The 6,000-nt window shown below is 37.4% G+C and overlaps 1 long non-coding RNA gene across 1 annotated transcript in view; it reads left to right on the forward strand.

The window, feature by feature from the left end:
* The window catches only part of LOC107657047 (uncharacterized), a 58,623-nt gene extending 54,884 nt beyond the window's left edge, over positions 1–3,739 (forward strand). Inside the window, exon 3 of the long non-coding RNA XR_001630627.1 lies at positions 3,428–3,739. This is a non-coding gene — a long non-coding RNA (uncharacterized LOC107657047). The remainder of the gene's footprint in view (positions 1–3,427) is intronic.
* The last annotated feature ends 2,261 nt before the right edge of the window (positions 3,740–6,000 follow it).

Consider the following 6,000-nt stretch of genomic DNA (forward strand, 5'->3'; position numbering starts at 1 on the left):
TAAGTGGTGAAAGCTTTAAAAAGTTGGGAAATGCTGAAATTTATGGTAATGAAAGGTGAAAAATGCCAAGCGGCAGCCAATCGTTGTGTCATAAGTGTCGCCAGATCTGTTGCCAGTTTGTTACTGAAGTTTCTCATCTTGCAATGTATACACACAGACTGTGGAATCAGAGTTTATTAATAATACAAATGGCTTTCTTAATTTGTAAGGCTGCTGCATTTGAGTAGGTATGCTCGGCTGTTAATCATGCTAACATCAACACTGTGTGTGTGTTTGTTTGTTTTGCATGTGTATCCTCAGATTCCATTGTTTTCTATATCTGCTCCTGAGTCAGCAGTTAGTTGGTAATCATGCCACAGTGGTTTTAATTGCTCTGTTAATTGATAGGAAACAGACAGGCTCTAATAGATGTAATGATACGAGGCACTCTATGTCACTGTGGAGCTAATGATTTAGCACGCTAGCACCAGACTGGATGCTTCACGATGAGATTTACATATGAAAAGCACGTGTGCGAGTGTGTTTGTGTGTGTCTGTGATGGAGAGAGTGGGATGAACATAGAGAAACGGAGATCAAGTTGGAGAGCATTTGTTAAGAACAATAGGGAAGAACAGAGGGAGGTTGAGTGAAATTCAAGCTGTATTGTTTCATCGCTGCAAACTATAGACCTGATACCTTTGCTGGTTTGAAGCATCAGATTTGAACCGGGTTGCGCTGCAGGTGTGCACTGCTTCCATCAACAACTCTGCAAAGCTGCTTTTCTAAGAAAAGGAGCTTTGCGGAGAGTGCAAATGCCTTAATATTTTTGATACGGCACCCTTAAAGGGATAGTTCACCCAAAAATAGAAATTCTGCCATCATTTTCGCAGCCTCATATCGTCTCAGACCCTTCTTTGTCTTAAAATAATTTCTATCATTTTTTTACATTTTGGCTGTCAGTTATGCCATCATTTCCAACACACAGAATAAATGATACTTGATAATACTGAATGAAGCTTGAGCTTATAAAATAAATGTGAAGTATGAAAATAATAGTAAAAAAAAGATAAATATCACTAGAACCATTTTTGTGCATCTTTTTCATTCAAGCTGTAATTTTGTCAAATTTTGAAAAAAGGTGTGCCAATAGTATTTAATTTGTGATACAAAAATACAATGAAATTAGCCTTAGCAAGACATAGTCAGCCTTTTTTATTCCAAAAATGTAAAACATGTCATTTCAATCCCTGTCATTACCACCACAGAATGTCGTAATTTGAGAAATAACACTCTGCTGGGAATTTTTATGACTTTCAGAGGGGGAAAAAAGTGTCATAATTCTCCAGTGATGTATGTATATTCACTGGTGGACATTGTTAGACGACTTGACGATGGCTTGGCTTTCAGTCTTTCAGGGCTTGAAGCAATGTGATGGTGAGATGACAGAATTTCCATTTTTGAGGAAACCATTCCTTTAACATCTGAATCTGTCAAAAGAAGGCAAGATGGGTGAGAGTTAAAGAGACAGAGCAGGAGAGAGATGAAAGCCTTATCTCTCTGAACAGAGCCAGATAGGCTATCATTTATCTGTTTACAGACAGATGCTCTGATACAGTGAAATTACTGCAAAAGGAGAGTGAAGGAGAGTGTGAAAGAGAGCAAGAGAGGTGAAAGGAGAGCTGGAGTGACCTTGCTTCAAATCTCGGTTGGATGTTTGACATTGGGGCAAGTTGCAGGGCACACCAGTGTTTATCTCTGATAGCATGAGCACTCGCGATTTGCTCATGGCGACAGGGTGAAAAAACCTTTCATAGTTATTTTATGCCTGTTCAATGATGCTTTGTTTTTTTTTGGTGGTGTAAGTTATGACAATGTACAGAAACTCTGTATTTTGTTTAATGATGGGCTCATATTTCAGTCTAGAGGTGTGCTGTGATATTGGCTTCTTGATGCAGGACTCTCACTCGCTGATTTGTTTCTCTCATCAGTCCCGTGGGTAATTTAGCTAGTGAAATCACACCTTTTCTGTCTCTTCGCTCTTCTTCGATTTCCTGTCCCAAAGGTGGCCAATCACACAGCGGTGTCCTTGGGGGCCAGCCTTGGGTAGGGGGACGGATGAGGGGGACCAAGTTCCCCCCACCCCACCTCACCCTCTTATATTTATTGTGCCGAAGACAAGCCTTCTCTCTCTCTCTCTCTCTCTCTCTCTCTCTCTCTCTCTCTCTCGCGCTCTCTCAGTGGTCATATAAGATATACTGGTCACACAGTAATTTGAACAGGTTTTTTGTTGCAATGTTGTAAAGCAGTTGCACATTTGCAGATTAATTAAGGATTGTATTGGTTTCCCTGTTAACCTGCTAGTAAAAGACCGGAAGAAATGTACCCTGACCATATTTTGATGGCACATTTATGAGCAGAGGCAAAGGTGCTCGCTATATTCTGTTAAATAATACAAAGCACATATAGGTATTCAGTGGCGAAGCTTGCAATTGCAGTATGTGGGTGCAAGTGAGAAAGCTTAGGTTAGTTGCAAACTATAGACACTTTAAATAAAATATGTAGAGAAATGGCTCCAAGTTCGTGATTTTGCTAAAAAAAAAAAAAAAACTACATAATATTATTACTTTATATTCCAAATTCTTATCTGCTTGGTTGGTCTTGACACCCACTGAAGCTCCATTACAGTTTAAAACACATTGGTAAGCTGACTGATGTTTCCATGTTGAAAGGTTTAACAGTTTTACAGGAAAATTAATATTATTCTTCAATAAAAATATTTTTATGCTTTTATTATTATTTTAAACCATTACATTTTATATTTATCTTATATATTTATATTTTTCTACTTAATGTTCATGTTAACTATTTGTAATATTTGTTATTAATAATCTTAATATATAAATGACTTAAGGAGCCAAGTTTCATTAGACTATAAAGCTAGAAATAGTTTGAAGTATAAATCTAACAAATATAATGAGGTTTTGACTATAAAAATATAATTATAAGATATATCCTCTATACCCTCTTTTTTGACATTTTGCTTCTTACATTTTGTCTTTAAAAAACAAAAAAAAGATTTTTATTGGAAAACCAGACAAATATACTGATTTATTTATATACAGTGGGTACGGAAAGTATTCAGACCCCCTTCAGTTAATAAACACAGTAAATGTTCAGTCTATTTTTGTTCTGCAACATATTTTGAAGCAGATTTTTGCATTTTATATTCCCTTCCTTGTTGAAGTATATTACTGTCTATAATGTGTCTTAAAGTGCATGTGTGAGAGTGTGTACTTTTGCTCAAGTGTGTGCATATGTATACATTTTTGTGTGTGTGTGTGTGTGTGTGTGTGTGTGACTACAAAGGCTGGCTAATTCAGATGAGAGACCGTGCCGGTTATCACACAGGAACAGGCCACAGTGAGTGTATGCATGCTTTTGTTTCAGACTGTCTGGATTTTAATGAGCTTGGCCTATCGCTGCAGTTCTGCACCCTACAGCGGCTCTTCATGCAGGACAAGTGTGACAACAACCCCCCTGCCACCCAACCCCGCAGATTACCCACCACTCACACACATCCATATATTAACATTCTCACCCAAATATCACAAACTAGCTCATGCACACTTTACATCTACACAGCCCAGAAGTGATAAGTGGGACTGCTGTAAAATACATCTTGTCAACACTGACGACTGTAAGGTACAGAACTAGAGCAATGTCTACAAAAATGTTTATACGTTTGTATATATAATTTTCTATATTATCATATTATTAAAACCAAGTTGCGTCAAAATCTCAAAACTCTTTTTTTTCATCGCTTTAATGCAATGTCACTGTAAAAATACACTATGTACAGTAAAGTATCTCCTACACTTTTGAAACTTGAGTAATCACGTGCTTACACTGTAAGAAAGAAATCTGTAGAAAAAAGGAAAAGGTACTGGTAATTATTTTTTGCCAGGACATTTTCCTTTACATTTATGGACATTTCCTTTAATCCTAAAACACAACACAAAACAATGCTTAATTCAAAACACCTGTGAAAAAAGAAATACGGAAAATTCCTTCATTTTAGCTAAGCACCATGGACCCTTTTTATGGACTTCAGAGTGCAGTAAATGCAGTAAGGTGGTGGCTGGAACGGAGGTGAACCTTTAATAAAAGAGCTACATGGTCACTAAAAACCGGCTCAATCATTCAAGTCAAGTTTGTTTTATGATTCAGATGAGACTAAAAGTGCTATATGAGTGGGTACTTTGTAATTAGTCTGTACATTTCCACTAGTTGAACCATTCTTGTAGATTTGATATAATGTTTGTGACCGGTTATGATTTTGATAAACAGATGATCAGCCAGTCACAGTGACCTGGAGGCCCTGCCTCCTATTACGTGATTTTTTGCATTCACACAATGTTACAGGATTTTCGTTATTTTGAATTAATTTAAATAAATTATTAATTTAAAATAAAGTTTACAATTTTATCTTTGTATTTTTTTATATGCAGTTGGAGACAGGGACATGTCGTCAGGACTTCTCTGGTTATGTAGAAAAGAAAATATGGTTAAAAACAGTACAAAAATGTTGATGTAATTTTGCATTACTACAGGGGTTAAGAAAGACAAAAATAACAACTGTAAACATTTTTTTGTCATTTTTAATCATTTTTATCCACTTCACATGTCAATAATTTCTGTAATTTCTGCTAGATGTTATCAGAACTCAAATTCCTTCATTTAAAGTGTTTGGGGAAAAAATGCAATGAACTATTCAGTGCAGGTCAGTGCACATTTTTTCATTTTATTAAGCTTTTCAATTTTTGTTTATTTCATTTTTTTTTTCTTTTGCAGTGCAGCATATGCAGGTCTTCACTGGTCAAGCTAAAAATGGGTAGCATTTTGTTCCTTTTAGTTTAGTAGTCCTTTCACACCTCAGAAACTTCAACTCACCCTCTCTCGAGGGACCCAGCTCTCTCCAAAGTCTCTGAACAGTGAGTCACGTTCTCCCTGTTTAAAAAAACGAGACACATTAAAGTGCTTCACTCAGTGTTTAGAGTCCAGTGTAGCACATCACTGAGTTCTGCGTTTGTGTGTGCATGTGAATCTGGCTTGTGTCTCGATGCATAATTATATTATTATTAATTCTGCCTGCAGTGGAATATTGCAGGAAATTATTGTTACGGATTTTCCTTTGAGGGGCAGTGCGTCCAATTAAAGAGCACCCCCCTCCTTTATTAATAATAGCAGTGGTGAAAAGAAGTCGTCTGAGTCGGCTGCCGTCTCTTTGCTGTGAAGTTATCAGCGTGGAGCAGGCACAAGCTGGTTTCACATCGCTGAATGCTCACTCAATGGTGAACATACAGCATAGCCAGGACCAGTCTGTCTGAATAAAGAAATAACCTCCTGTACGAGAGTGAAGTCTCTCTCTCTCACACACACACACACATGCTGCTTTAAACATAGAAGGGTGATTATTTCTTATAATGGGCTGGAATTCCAATTTTCTTTCAGCACACTGCACCGATTCAAGAACAATCGCTGCTAATATAAAAATATCAAAAGGCTACAGATTCCTCTACAACTTGATATCAAACCAGTTGACCTTATTAAACTAATTAGCTCAATTAGAAAACAAAAGCCTCCCCTCTGAACCCCTGGTCCTTTGTTGTGCCATGGTTCCAAACACAAGGGGGAAGGAGGGGAACTGGCGCATTTGTTCACTGACACTGAGAAAAGAACAAATATTATTTTATATCATTAGCATAAACAAATGAGAGCAGCAGCCTTGTTAAAGCGTTAGTGGCTCGTTAGTGCCATAGCTGAGCCACCTGCCTGATCACCCGCTCCTGTTTGAGAGACCAAAGCTCGGTGACAATCACGACCTATTCTTCAGCACAGCTCATTTGCATTTACAATTGAGGTTTAATTAATTAGTCTCGTTTGGTGTCTGGTTTTATCCCTACTATATGTGAGTAGTAGTGTGGTAGGTAAATAGTGTTGTGACGAGAAGAACATTGTAA

Source organism: Sinocyclocheilus anshuiensis, unplaced genomic scaffold (assembly GCF_001515605.1).
Source record: "Sinocyclocheilus anshuiensis isolate Anshui unplaced genomic scaffold, SAMN03320099.WGS_v1.1 scaffold1453, whole genome shotgun sequence".
NCBI lineage: Eukaryota > Metazoa > Chordata > Actinopteri > Cypriniformes > Cyprinidae > Sinocyclocheilus > Sinocyclocheilus anshuiensis.